At 47.7% G+C, this 14,981-nt stretch overlaps 1 pseudogene; it reads right to left on the reverse strand.

The window, feature by feature from the left end:
- Positions 1-10,678, reverse strand: part of LOC123485718 — a 57,315-nt pseudogene extending 46,637 nt beyond the window's left edge.
- Positions 10,679-14,981: the final 4,303 nt, after the last annotated feature.

Raw genomic sequence — 14,981 nt, forward strand, 5'->3', positions numbered from 1 at the left:
AGCGGGAGATATCAGTGGTTGTGGTTAGTCTAGCGGGAGATATCAGTGGTTGTGGTTAGTCTAGCGGGAGATAACAGTGGTTGTGGTTAGTCTAGCAGGAGATATCAGCGGTTGTGGTTAGTCTAGCGGGAGATATCAGCGGTTGTGGTTAGTCTAGCGGGAGATATCAGCGGTTGTGGTTAGTCTAGCGGGAGATATCAGCGGTTGTGGTTAGTCTAGCGGGAGATATCAGAGGTTGTGGTTAGTCTAGCGGGAGAAACAGTGGTTGTGGTTAGTCTAGCGGGAGATATCAGTGGTTGTGGTTAGTCTAGCCGGAGATATCAGTGGTTGTGGGTTAGTCTAGCGGGAGCTATCAGTGGTTGTGGTTAGTCTAGCGGGAGATATCAGTGGTTGTGGTCAGTCTAGCGGGAGATATCAGCGGTTGTGGTTAGTCTAGCGGGAGATATCAGTGGTTGTGGTTAGTCTAGCGGGAGATATCAGTGGTTGTGGTTAGTCTAGCGGGGAGATATCAGTGGTTGTGGTTAGTCTAGCGGGAGATATCAGTGGTTGTGGTTAGTCTAGCGGGAGATATCAGCGGTTGTGGTTAGTCTAGCGGGAGATATCAGTGGTTGTGGTTAGTCTAGCGGGAGATATCAGTGGTTGTGGTTAGTCTAGCGGGAGATATCAGCGGTTGTGGTTAGTCTAGCGGGAGATATCAGTGGTTGTGGTTAGTCTAGCGGGAGATATCAGTGGTTGTGGTCTCCCCTCTGTGCTCCGAGCCTCCCATGTCTTAATCATCCATCCCCACACCACGCGGCCTCTGCACCTTAGCAGCCTACAGCTGCTCGCTGTGCCTCTCTCTCCTTTCTCCATGGCTCCGGTTTAATAACGTAGCAAAACAATTGGCTTTTTCTGCTGCTTCCTTCACTGGACCGGACCGGCGGTCCTTTAGGTCCTTTCGAATGTATTTATGCATATTGGGTCCCGGGCTTTTGGGGGGAGCTCAACTCCATCTCCATTTGTCCTAATCCTTCAGATTATTCAAATCATGAAGTGTTTAGAGAACGGTCTTCACTCCCTCCCTTGGCCTTGATTGATTAATTTGAGGTCACTAATTAGTAAGGAATTCCCCTCACCTGGTTGTCTAGGTCTTAGTAAGGAACTCCCCTCACCTGGTTGTCTAGGTCTTAGTAAGGAACTCCCTCACCTGGTTGTCTAGGTCTTAGTGAGGAACTCCCCTCACCTGGTTGTCTAGGTCTTAGTAAGGAACTCCCCTCACCTGGTTGTCTAAGTCTTAATTGAAAGGAAAACCGAAAACCAGCAGACACTCGGCCCTCCGTGGAATGCAAGTTTCACAACCCTGGATTAGAGGGACAATAGAGGCCTGAGTACCAGGCCATTTTAGCAAGTTTGGTAGGCTACACATCAGCGTCATTCATTTGCACAGTTTTGGATGGAATTACCGTGACCGACAGTCACAGGGAATTTGATTGGTGCCTCGTGACTGCGTGACTGCCGGTATGGCTGTAATACGGCCACCGCCCTACTCCTGTTCACTATGGTCCCGGAGATCTGGCAGCACGGCAAAATCAATCAATCAATCAATCAATCAAAACAATCTAGCAGCTCCGCACAATATAGGAACATGAACTCCTCTCTAGTGAGGGACTGAACATTTATTGGCATTGAGCGAAGAGATATACTGACGAAAGACAGAATTCATACTTACAAATATAGGTCTTGGTTCGTAGCTCTCTTCAAACAGTTTGTCGATCGCAAACAGTGCTGCCTTTTATGACAAGATCAGAATTGACACATTGATTACGGATAATAATAATAATAATAATAATAATAATATGCCATTTAGCAGACGCTTTTATCCAAAGCGACTTACAGTCATGCGTGCATAAAATGTTGTGTGTAGGGTGGTCCCGGGATCGAACCCACTACCGGCGTAAAGCGCCGTGCTCTACCAGCTGAGCTAAATTGTACGGAATCGTATGTAAAACTAGAATCATACTGATACAAACTAGACGACTGTCAAAGTGAGTAAGGAAGGTCTACCTTGGCGTTGGCCGTGTCAAAGATGGTCTCCACCATGATAATATCCGCTCCTCCATCCAACAGGCCCCGGACCTGCTCAGTGTAGGCGTCAGCCAGCTCATCAAAGGCTAAGGGGGAGGAAACAGAAGCACTCACCGTGGTGACACCATCAGAGATAGTACACCATCAGAGATAGTACACCATCAGAGATAGTACACCATCAGAGATAGCACTGTCAACTCTGGAGGTCAGCAATGGTTTATCAAGACTCACCTGAGAGGCCTTAGAGAGAGACCCTGATAGGGTGACAGTTAAGACAGCTACATACCGTAGATCTGTAGTGACAGCTGACAGACTGACAGTTTGCCGTGACACCAGTTTAAAAAAAAGGGGAATAAAGAAAATGAGGGATGAAACAACGAGCTGTTCTCTACTGACGTTCCTGAAGTCAGGTCTTTCCACGGAGGGGGACACTGACAGGGTTTTATTGGTGGGGCCCATAGCGCCCGCCACGTATCTTTACAACCTGGTAATAAAAAATAAAATAAAATATTTGTGAATAAAAAAACATGTAAAATACATATATTACACACAATGTTGTCAATGTGAAATTATTATTATTTTTTCCTCCAATAACAATACTCTTATCTTTATCAGCTGACCTGTCTGGTTGGTGACATCATCTGCTGCTTTCCTGGCTATCTCTGCCGACACCTTGTTCATTCGGCTAGGCCTGGGAAAAGATCAGTGAGTCAAACAATTCTCTGCCGACACCTTGTTCATTCGGATAGGCCTGGGAAAAGATCAGTGAGTCAAACAATTCTCTGCCGACACCTTGTTCATTCGGTCAGGCCTGGGAAAAGATCAGTGAGTCAAACAATTCTCTGCCGACACCTTGTTCATTCGATAGGCCTGGGAAAAGATCAGTGAGTCAAACAATTCTCTGTCGACACCTTGTTCATTCGATAGGCCTGGGAAAAGATCAGTGAGTCAAACAATTTCTGCCGACACCTTGTTCATTCGATAGGCCTGGGAAAAGATCAGTGGAGTCAAACAATTCTCTGCCGACACCTTGTTCATTCGAGTAGGCCTGGGAAAAGATCAGTGAGTCAAATAATCTCTGCTGACGCCTTGTTCATTCGAGTAGGCCTGGGAAAAGATCAGTGAGTCAAACAATTCTCTGCTGACACCTTGTTCATTCGATAGGCCTGGGAAAAGATCAGTGAGTCAAACAATTCTCTGCTGACACCTTGTTCATTCGATAGGCCTGGGAAAAGATCAGTGAGTCAAACAATTCTCTGCTGACACCTTGTTCATTCGGGATAGGCCTGGGAAAAGATCAGTGAGTCAAACAATTCTTCTGCTGACGCCTTGTTCATTCGAGTAGGGCCTGGGAAAAGATCAGTGAGTCAAACAATTCTCTCTGCTGACACCTTGTTCATTCGATAGGCCTGGGAAAAGATCAGTGAGTCAAACAATTCTCTGCTGACACCTTGTTCATACGAGTAGGGCCTGGGAAAAGATCAGTGAGTCAAATAATTCTCTGCTGACGTTGTTCATTCGAGTAGGCCTGGGAAAAGATCAGTGAGTCAAACAATTCTCTGCCGACACCTTGTTCATTCGATAGGCCTGGGAAAAGATCAGTGAGTCAAACAATTCTCTGCTGACACCTTGTTCATTCGATAGGCCTGGGAAAAGATCAGTGAGTCAAACAATTCTCTGCCGACACCTTGTTCATTCGATAGGCCTGGGAAAAGATCAGTGAGTCAAACAATTCTCTGCCGACACCTTGTTCATTCGATAGGCCTGGGAAAAGATCAGTGAGTCAAACAATTCTCTGCCGACACCTTGTTCATTCGATAGGCCTGGGAAAAGATCAGTGAGTCAAACAACCCTCTGCTGACGCCTTGTTCATTCGATAGGCCTGGGAAAAGATCAGTGAGTCAAACAATTCTCTGCCGATGCCTTGTTCATTCGAGTAGGCCTGGGAAAAGATCAGTGAGTCAAACAATTCTCTGCTGACACCTTGTTCATTCGGAGTAGGCCTGGGAAAAGATCAGTGAGTCAAACAATTCTCTGCTGACACCTTGTTCATTCGATAGGCCTGGGAAAAGATCAGTGAGTCAAACAACCTGAGTGAGTGAGTAATTTATTGAGTCAAGTCACCTTTAGCGACCCATCCCTTACTGACTAAATTTGATCCGATGTTGTGATAATAGCTTTTGATTGGTAATCTGAGTGTTATTCTACAGACTACCCACTAACCAGCTCTCTACAGACTACCCACTAACCAGCTCTCTACAGACTACCCACTAACCAGCTCTCTACAGACTACCCACTAACCAGCTCTCACAGACTACCCACTAACCAGCTCTCTACAGACTACCCACTAACCAGCTCTCTACAGACTACCCACTAACCAGCTCTCTACAGACTACCCACTAACCAGCTCTCTACAGACTACCCACTAACCAGCTCTCTACAGACTACCCACTAACCAGCTCTCTACAGACTACCCACTAACCAGCTCTCTACAGACTACCCACTAACCAGCTCTCTACAGACTACCCACTAACCAGCTCTCTACAGACTACCCACTAACCAGCTGTCTACAGACTACCCACTAACCAGCTCTCTACAGACTACCCACTAACCATCTCTCTACAGACTACCCACTAACCAGCTCTCTACAGACTACCCACTAACCAGCTGTATACAGACTACCCACTAACCAGCTGTCTACAGACTACCCACTAACCAGCTCTCTACAGACTACCCACTAACCAGCTGTCTACAGACTACCCACTAACCAGCTCTCTACAGACTACCCACTAACCAGCTGTATACAGACTACCCACTAACCAGCTGTCTACAGACTACCCACTAACCATCTCTCACAGACTACCCACTAACCAGCTGTATACAGACTACCCACTAACCAGCTCTCTACAGACTACCCACCAACCAGCTGTATACAGACTACCCACTAACCAGCTGTCTACAGACTACCCACTAACCAGCTGTATACAGACTACCACTAACCAGCTGTCTACAGACTACCCACTAACCAGCTCTCACAGACTACCCACTAACCAGCTCTCTACAGACTACCCACTAACCAGCTGTCTACAGACTACCCACTAACCAGCTCTCTACAGACTACCCACTAACCAGCTCTCTACAGACTACCCACTAACCAGCTCTCTACAGACTACCCACTCAACCAGCCCTCTACAGACTACCCACTAACCAGCTCTCTACAGACTACCCACTAACCAGCTCTCTACAGACTACCCACTAACCAGCTCTCTACAGACTACCCACTCAACCAGCTGTATACAGACTACCCACTAACCAGCTGTCTACAGACTACCCACTAACCATCTCTCTACAGACTACCCACTAACCAGCTGTATACAGACTACCCACTAACCAGCTCTCTACAGACTACCCACTAACCAGCTCTCTACAGACTACCCACTAACCAGCTCTCTACAGACTACCCACTAACCAGCTGTATACAGACTACCCACTAACCAGCTCTCTACAGACTACCCACTAACCAGCTGTATACAGACTACCCACTAACCAGCTCTCTACAGACTACCCACTAACCAGCTGTATACAGACTACCCACTAACCAGCTGTCTACAGACTACCCACTAACCAGCTGTCTACAGACTACCCACTAACCAGCTGTATACAGACTACCCACTAACCAGCTCTCTACAGACTACCCACTAACCAGCTGTATACAGACTACCCACTAACCAGCTCTCTACAGACTACCCACTAACCAGCTCTCTACAGACTACCCACTAACCAGCTCTCTACAGACTACCCACTAACCAGCTCTCTACAGACTACCCACTAACCAGCTCTCTACAGACTACCCACTAACCAGCTCTCTACAGACTACCCATTAACCAGCCTCTACAGACTACCCACTAACCAGCCCTCTACAGACTACCCACTAACCAGCCTCTACAGACTACCCACTAACCAGCGCTACAGACTACCCACTAACCAGCTGTATACAGACTACCCACTAACCAGCTCTCTACAGACTACCCACTAACCAGCTCTCTACAGACTACCCACTAACCAGCTGTATACAGACTACCCACTAACCAGCTCTCTACAGACTACCCACTAACCAGCTGTCTACAGACTACCCACTAACCAGCTGTCTTACCAAATGTTCCAGTCCGTAGTCAGCTTGGGCGATGCAGGTGCTGCTGAAGGTGTTGGTCTCAATGATGTCTGCCCCGGCAAGCAAGTATTCCTACCGACAAACACAAGGGAGGAACATCAACGCTATTCACACGCAGCAGGTATTTGCCAAACAGAGAGATCATCTCATCCCGCCTTTCTGTCTGTATGTCCGTCCACTCTCTCTCTCTAGATCTCCCACAAAAAAACACCAGAAATATGTCTCAATAACAGATCAACCGTAATAAGTATAGGGTTATTATTACTGTAGCATAACAGGCAGGTGCATTGATAACAGCCTAACTTTTACATCTCAGGTTTTTGCTGTCTAGGATAACTTGAATCACTCTTTAACCCACTGACCATACCTTGTAGATGACATCACTGTACCTTGTGTATGTTGTGGATGATATCACTGTACCTTGTGTATGTTGTGGATGATATCACTGTACCTTGTGTATGTTGTAGATGACATCACTGTACCTTGTGTATGTTGTAGATGACATCACTGTACCTTTGTGTATGTTGTAGATGATATCACTGTACCTTGTGTATGTTGTAGATGATATCACTATACCTTGTGTATGTTGTAGATGACATCACTATACCTTGTGTATGTTGTAGATGACATCACTGTACCTTGTGTACGTTGTAGATGACATCACTGTACCTTGTGTACCTTGTAGATGACATCACTGTACCTTGTGTATGTTGTAGATGACATCACTGTACCTTGTGTATGTTGTAGATTTTTACATTTACATTTTAGTCATTTAGCAGACGCTCTTATCCAGAGCGACTTACAGGAGCAATTAGGGTTAAGTGCCTTGCTTAAGGGCACATCGACAGATGTTTCACCTAGTCGGCTCGGGGATTAGAACCAGCGACCTTTCGGTTACTGGCACAACGCTCTTACCCACTAAGCTACCTGCCGCCCTAGATGACATCACTGTACCTTGTGTATGTTGTAGATGATATCACTGTACCTTGTGTACCTTGTAGATGACATCACTGTACCTTGTGTACCTTGTAGATGACATCACTGTACCTTGTGTATGTTGTAGATGACATCACTGTACCTTTTGTATACTGCTCAAAAAAATAAAGGGAACACTTAAACAACACATCCTAGATCTGAATGAATGAAATAATCTTATTAAATACTTTTTTCTTTACATAGTTGAATGTGCTGACAACAAAATCACACAAAAATTATCAATGGAAATTAAATGTATCAACCCATGGAGGTCTGGATTTGGAGTCACCCTCAAAATTAAAGTGGAAAACCACACTACAGGCCCAACTTTGATGTAATGTCTTTGAAACAAGTCAAAATGAGGCTCAGTAGTGTGTGTGGCCTCCACGTGCCTGTATGACCTCCCCTACAACGCCTGGGCATGCTCCTGATGAGGTGGCGGATGGTCTCCGAAGGATCTCCTCCCAGACCTGGACTAAAGCATCCGCCAACTCCTGGACAGTCTGTGGTGCAACGTGGCGTTGGCGGATGGAGCGAGACACGATGTCCCAGATGTGCTCAATTGGATTCAGGTCTGGGGAACGGGCGGGCCAGTCCATAGCATCAATGCCTTCCTCTTGCAGGAACTGCTGACACACTCCAGCCACATGAGGTCTAGCATTGTCTTGCATTAGGAGGAACCCAGGGCCAACCGCACTAGCATATGGTCTCACAAGGGGTCTGAGGATCTCATCTCGGTACCTAATGGCAGTCAGGCTACCCTGGCGAGCACATGGAGGGCTGTGCGGCCCCCCAAAGAAATGCCACCCCACACCATAACTGACCCACCGCCAAACCGGTCATGCTGGGAGGATGTTGCAGGCAGCAGAACGCGTTCTCCACGGCGTCTCCAGACTCTGTCACGCCTGTCACATGCTCAGTGTGAACCTGCTTTCATCTGTGAAGAGCACAGGGCGCCAGTGGGAATTTGCCAATCTTGGTGTTCTCTGGCAAATGCCAATGTCCTGCACGGTGTTGGGCTGTAAGCACAACCCCCACCTGTGGATGTCGGGCCCTCATACCACCCTCATGGAGTCTGTTTCTGACCGCTTGAGCAGACACATGCACATTTGTGGCCTGCTGGAGGTCATTTTGCAGGGCTCTGGCAGTGCTCCTCCTGCTTCTCCTTACACAAAGGCGGAGGTAGCAGTCCTGCTGCTGGGTTGTTGCCCTCCCACGGCCTCCTCCACGCCTCCTGATGTACTAGCCTGTCTCCTGGTAGCGCCTCCATGCTCTGGACACTACGCTGACAGACACAGCAAACCTTCTTGCCACAGCTCGCATTGATGTGCCATCCTGGATGAGCTGCACTACCTGAGCCACTTGTGTGGGTTGTAGACCCGTCTCATGCTACCACTAGAGTGAAAGCACCTAAGTGGACAGTTTGATTTCACAGAAGTGTGATTGACTTGGAGTTACATTGCGTTGTTTAAGTGTTCCCTTTATTTTTTTGAGCAGTGTATATTGTTGACGACATCACTGTACCTTGTGTACATTGTAGATGACATCTCTGTACCTTGTGTACGTTGTAGATGACATCACTGTCCCTTGTGTACGCTACCGTTCAAAAGTTTGGGGTCACTTAGAAATGTACTTGTTTTCGAAAGAAAAGCAATTTTTTTGTCCATTAAAATAACATTAAATTGATCAGAAATACAGTGTAGACATTGTTAATGTTGTAAATGGCTGTTGTAACTGAAAACGGCTGATTTTTTATGGAATATCTACAGAGGCGTACAGAGGCCCATTATCAGCAACCATCAGTCCTGTGTTCCAATGGCACGTTGTGTTTGCTAATCCAAGTTTATCATTTTAAAAGGCTAATTGATCATTAGAAAACCCTTTTGCAATTATGTTAGCACAGCTGAAAACTGTTGTGCTGATTAAAGAAGCAATAAAACTGGCCTTCTTGAGACTAGTTGAGTATCTGGAGCATCAGCAATTGTGGGTTTGATTACAGGCTCAAAATGGCCAGAAACAAATAACTTTCTTCTGAAACTCATCAGTCTATTCTTGTTCTGAGAAATGAAGATTATTCCATGCGAGAAATTGCCAAGAAACTGAAGATCTCGTACAACGCTGTGTACTACCCCTTCACAGAACAGCGCAAACTGGCTCTAACCAGAATAGAAAGAGGAGTGGGAGGCCCCGGTGCACAACTGAGCAAGAGGACAAATACATTAGAGTGTCTAGTTTGAGAAACAGACGCCTCACAGGTCCTCAACTGGCAGCTTCATTAAATAGTACCCGCAAAAACACCAGTCTCAACGTCAACAGTGAAGAGGCGACGGGGATGCTGACCCTCTAGGCAGAGTTGCAAAAGAAAAAGCCTGGCCAATAAAAAATAAAAGATTAAGATGGGGAAAAGAACACAGACACTGGACAGAGGAAGATTGGAAAAAAGTGTTATGGACAGACGAATCGAAGTTTGAGGTGTTCGGATCACAAAGAAGAACATTTGTGAGACGAGACCAAATGAAAAGATGCTGGAGGAGTGCTTGATGCCACTCTGTCAAGCATGGTGGAGGCAATGTGATGGTCTGGGGGTGCTTTGGTGGTGGTAAAGTGGGAAATGTATACAGGGTAAAAGGGATCTTGAAGAAGGAAGGCTATCACCCATTTTGCAACGCCATGCCATACCCTGTGGACGGCACCTGATTGGAGCCAATTTCCTCCTACAACAGGACAATGACCCAAAGCAAAGCTCCAAACTATGCAATAACCAGTCACCGGATCTTGTGGGAGCAGCTTGACCGTATGGTACGTAAGAAGTGCCCATCAAGCCAATCCAACTTGTGGGAGGTGCTTCAGGAAGCATGGGGTGAAATCTCTTCAGATTACCTCAACAAATTGACAACGAGAATGCCAAAGGTCTGCAAGGCTGTAATTGCTGCAAATGCAGGATTCTTTGACGTAAAGCAAAGTTTGAAGGACACAATTATTATTTCACTTAAAATTCATTATTTCTAACCTTGTCATTGACTACATTTCCTATTCATTTTGCTGTATTTCCTATTGAAACTCATTTCATGTATGTTTTCATGGAAAACAAGGACATTTCTAAGTGACCCCAAACTTTTAAACGGTAGTGTACATTGTAGATGACATCACGTACCTTGTGTACGGTGTAGATGACATCCTGTACCTGTGTATGTTGTAGATGACATCACGTACCTTGTGTATGTTTTAGATGACATCTCTGTACCTTGTGTATGTTGTAGATGACATCACTGTACCTGGTGTATGTTGTAGATTACATCACTGTACCTTGTGAATGTTGTAGATTACGTCACTCTGGGTGATGCTCAGCAGGTCGTTGTTGCCCTTCAGGCTGTGGGTGTGGTTTTTAAACTCCTCCCCTGAAGTGTCCTCCTCCAATCGCCTCTCCTGGATCATGGTGCCCATCCCTCCATCTAGAATCATGATCCTCTTCCCCCAACACCTCCCTGAGCTCGGCCTCTAGGGCAGGTCTGCTGGGGCCAGCACCTGAGGTATGCAGTTAGCATATTACATGTTAATAAGGTTAGGACATGTTCCCGTCCCCCGGATCTAGAATCATGATCCTCTTCCCTAACACCTCCCCCGAGCCTGGCGCCTGCTAGGTGAAATATATTCCAGTCAGTGTATGTAGAACATATGACACGTAGAAATAGATCTGTGTATTATACTCTGATCCTCTTCCCCCGAGTCAATTCAAACGGCTCAGACACAGACGTACGTGGCAGGGACCTACAGACAGCCACGGATTACAAAAAGGGAAAACCAGCCACGTCGCCGACACCGACGCCTCGCCTCCCGGACAAGCTAAAAAACACCTTCTTCGCCAGCTTTGAGGATAACCCACTGCCACCGACGGGGCCCGCTCCCGAGGACTGTGGGCTCTCGTTCTCCGTGGGCCGACGTGGAGTAAGACATAAGACCCTCGCAAGGAGTCCGGCCCAGACGGCATCCCTAGCCCCGTCCTCAGAGCATGCGCAGACCAGCTGGCTGGTGTGTTTACGGACATATTCAATCTCTCCCTTATCCCAGTCCGCTGTCCCCACTTGCTTCAAGATGTCCACCATTGTTGCTGTACCCACGAAAGCAAAGGTAACTGAACTGAATGACTATCGCCCGTAGCACTCACGTCTGTCATCATGAAGTGCTTTGAGAGGCTAGTTAAGGATCATATCACCTCCACCTTACCTGTCACCCCAGACCCACTTCAATTTGCTTACAGCCCCAATAGATCCACAGACGATGCAATCGCCATCACACTGCCCTATCCCCTCTGGACAAGAGGAATACCTATGTCAGAATGCTGTTCATTGACTACAGCTCAGCCTTCAACACCATAGTACCCTCCAAGCTCATCATTAAGCTCGAGGCCCTGGGTCTGAACCCCGCCCTGTGCAACTGGGTCCTGGACTTCCTGACGGGCCGCCCCCAGGTGGTGAAGGTTGGCAACAACACTGCCACTGCGCTGATCCTCAACACAGGGGCCCCACAAGGGTGCGTGCTCAGCCCCCTCCTGTACTCCCTGTTCACCCATGACTGCGTGGCCACGCAAGCCTCCAACTTAATCATCAAGTTTGCAGACGACAGAAACAGTAGTAGGCCTGATTAGGGCCTCCTGTAGCTATATGGAGTGGATACAGTCAGTAGGGAAGGTCTGATAGGGCCTCCTGTAACTACATGGAGTGGATACAGTCAGTAGGGAAGGTCTGCTAGGGCCTCCTGTAGCTACATGGAGTGGATACAGTCAGTAGGGAAGGTCTGCTAGGGCCTCCTGTAGCTATATGGAGTGGATACAGTCAGTAGGGAAGGTCTGCTAGGGCCTCCTGTAGCTACATGGAGTGGATACAGTCAGTAGGGAAGGTCTGCTAGGGCCTCCTGTAGCATATGGAGTGGATACAGTCAGTAGGGAAGGTTCTGCTAGGGCCTCCTGTAACTACATGGAGTGGATACAGTCAGTAGGGGAAGGTCTGCTAGGGCCTCCTGTAACTACATGGAGTGGATACAGTCAGTAGGAAAGGTCTGCTAGGGGCCTCCTGTAGCTACATGGAGTGGATACAGTCAGTAGGGAAGGTCTGCTAGGGCCTCCTGTAACTACATGGAGTGGATACAGTCAGTATGGAAGATCTGCTAGGGCCTCCTGTAACTACATGGAGTGGATACAGTCAGTAGGGAAGGTCTGCTAGGGCCTCCTGTAACTACATGGAGTGGATACAGTCAGTAGGAAAGGTCTGCTAGGGCCTCCTGTAGCTACATGGAGTGGATACAGTCAGTAGGGGAAGGTCTGCTAGGGCCTCCTGTAACTACATGGAGTGGATACAGTCAGTAGGGAAGGTCTGCCCAGGGCCTCCTGTAACTACATGGAGTGGATACAGTCAGTAGGAAAGGTCTGCTAGGGCCTCCTGTAGCTACATGGAGTGGATACAGTCAGTAGGGAAGGTCTGCTAGGGCCTCCTGTAACTGCATGGAGTGGATACAGTCAGTATGGAAGATCTGCTAGGGCCTCCTGTAACTACATGGAGTGGATACAGTCAGTAGGGAAGGTCTGAGGGCCTCCTGTAGCTACATGGAGTGGATACAGTCAGTAGGGAAGGTCTGCTAGGGCCTCCTGTAGCTACATGGAGTGGATACAGTCAGTAGGGAAGGTCTGCTAGGGCCTCCAGTAGCTACATGGAGTGGATACAGTCAGTAGGGGAGGTCTGCTAGGGCCTCCTGTAGCTACATGGAGTGGATACAGTCAGTAGGGAAGGTCTGCTAGGGCCTCCTGTAACTACATGGAGTGGATACAGTCAGTAGGGAAGGTCTGCTAGGGCCTCCTGTAACTACATGGAGTGGATACAGTCAGTAGGGAAGGTCTGCTAGGGGCCTGCTGTAGCTACATGGAGTGGATACAGTCAGTAGGAAGGTCTGCTAGGGGCCTGCTGTAGCTACATGGAGTGGATACAGTCAGTAGGGAAGGTCTGCTAGGGCCTCCTGTAGCTACATGGAGTGGATACAGTCAGTAGGGAAGGTCTGCTAGGGGCCTCCTGTAGCTACATGGAGTGGATACAGTCAGTAGGGAAGGTCTCTAGGGCCTCCTGTAGCTACATGGAGTGGATACAGTCAGTAGGGAAGGTCTGCTAGGGCCTCCTGTAACTACACGGAGTGGATACAGTCAGTAGGGAAGGTCTGCTAGGGCCTCCTGTAGCTACATGGAGTGGATACAGTCAGTAGGGAAGGTCTGCTAGGGCCTCCTGTAGCTACATGGAGTGGATACAGTCAGTAGGGAAGGTCTGCTAGGGCCTCCTGTAACTACATGGAGTGGATACAGTCAGTAGGGAAGGTCTGCTAGGGCCTCCTGTAGCTACATGGAGTGGATACAGTCAGTAGGGAAGGTCTGCTAGGGCCTCCTGTAACTACATGGAGTGGATACAGTCAGTAGGGAAGGTCTGCTAGGGCCTCCTGTAGCTACATGGAGTGGATACAGTCAGTAGGGAAGGTCTGCTAGGGCCTCCTGTAGCTACATGGAGTGGATACAGTCAGTAGGGAAGGTCTGCTAGGGCCTCCTGTAGCTACATGGAGTGGATACAGTCAGTAGGGAAGGTCTGCTAGGGCCTCCTGTAGCTACATGGAGTGGATACAGTCAGTAGGGAAGGTCTGCTAGGGCCTCCTGTAACTACATGGAGTGGATACAGTCAGTAGGGAAGGTCTGCTAGGGCCTCCTGTAACTACATGGAGTGGATACAGTCAGTAGGGAAGGTCTGCTAGGGCCTCCTGTAGCTACATGGAGTGGATACAGTCAGTAGGGGAAGGTCTGCTAGGGCCTCCTGTAGCTACATGGAGTGGATACAGTCAGTAGGGAAGGTCTGCTAGGGCCTCCTGTAGCTACATGGAGTGGATACAGTCAGTAGGGAAGGTCTGCTAGGGCCTCCTGTAGCTACATGGAGTGGATACAGTCAGTAGGGAAGGTCTGCTAGGGCCTCCTGTAACTACATGGATTGGATACAGTCAGTAGGGAAGGTCTGCTAGGGGCCTCCTGTAGCTACATGGAGTGGATACAGTCAGTAGGGAAGGACTGCTAGGGCCTCCTGTAGCTACATGGAGTGGATACAGTCAGTTTACAGTCTAATAGTCGGGCTGTGAATCTGACCTGATGACCACATTGAAAACACTTTACTGAGCCATCTTCTGATGCATCAGGTTGAAATAATGTCATTGATAAGGTGATCCTTTAGAGGGTCTTCTTCATAACACTGTACACGGCAGCAGCATCTCTACCTGACAACATCTTTACCTGACAGCATCTTTACCTGACAACATCTTTACCTGACAGCATCTTTACCTGACAACATCTTTACCTGACAGCATCTTTACCTGACAGCATCTTTACCTGACAGCATCTTTACCTGACAGCATTCTACCTGACAACATCTCTACCTGACAACATCTTTACCTGACAGCATCTTTACCTGACAGCATCTTTACCTGACAAACATCTTTACCTGACAACATCTTTACCTGACAACATCTTACCTGACAACATCTTTACCTGACAACATCTCTACCTGACAACATCTCTACCTGACAACACTTTCTTTACCTGACAACACTCTCTACCTGACAGCATCTTTACCTGACAAACATCTTTACCTAACAACATCTTTACCTGACAACATCTTTACCTGACAACATCTCTACCTGACAACATCTTTACCTGACAACATCTTTACCTGACAACATCTTTACCTGACAGCATCTT

Source organism: Coregonus clupeaformis, unplaced genomic scaffold, assembly GCF_020615455.1.
Source record: "Coregonus clupeaformis isolate EN_2021a unplaced genomic scaffold, ASM2061545v1 scaf0815, whole genome shotgun sequence".
Classification (NCBI taxonomy): domain Eukaryota; kingdom Metazoa; phylum Chordata; class Actinopteri; order Salmoniformes; family Salmonidae; genus Coregonus; species Coregonus clupeaformis.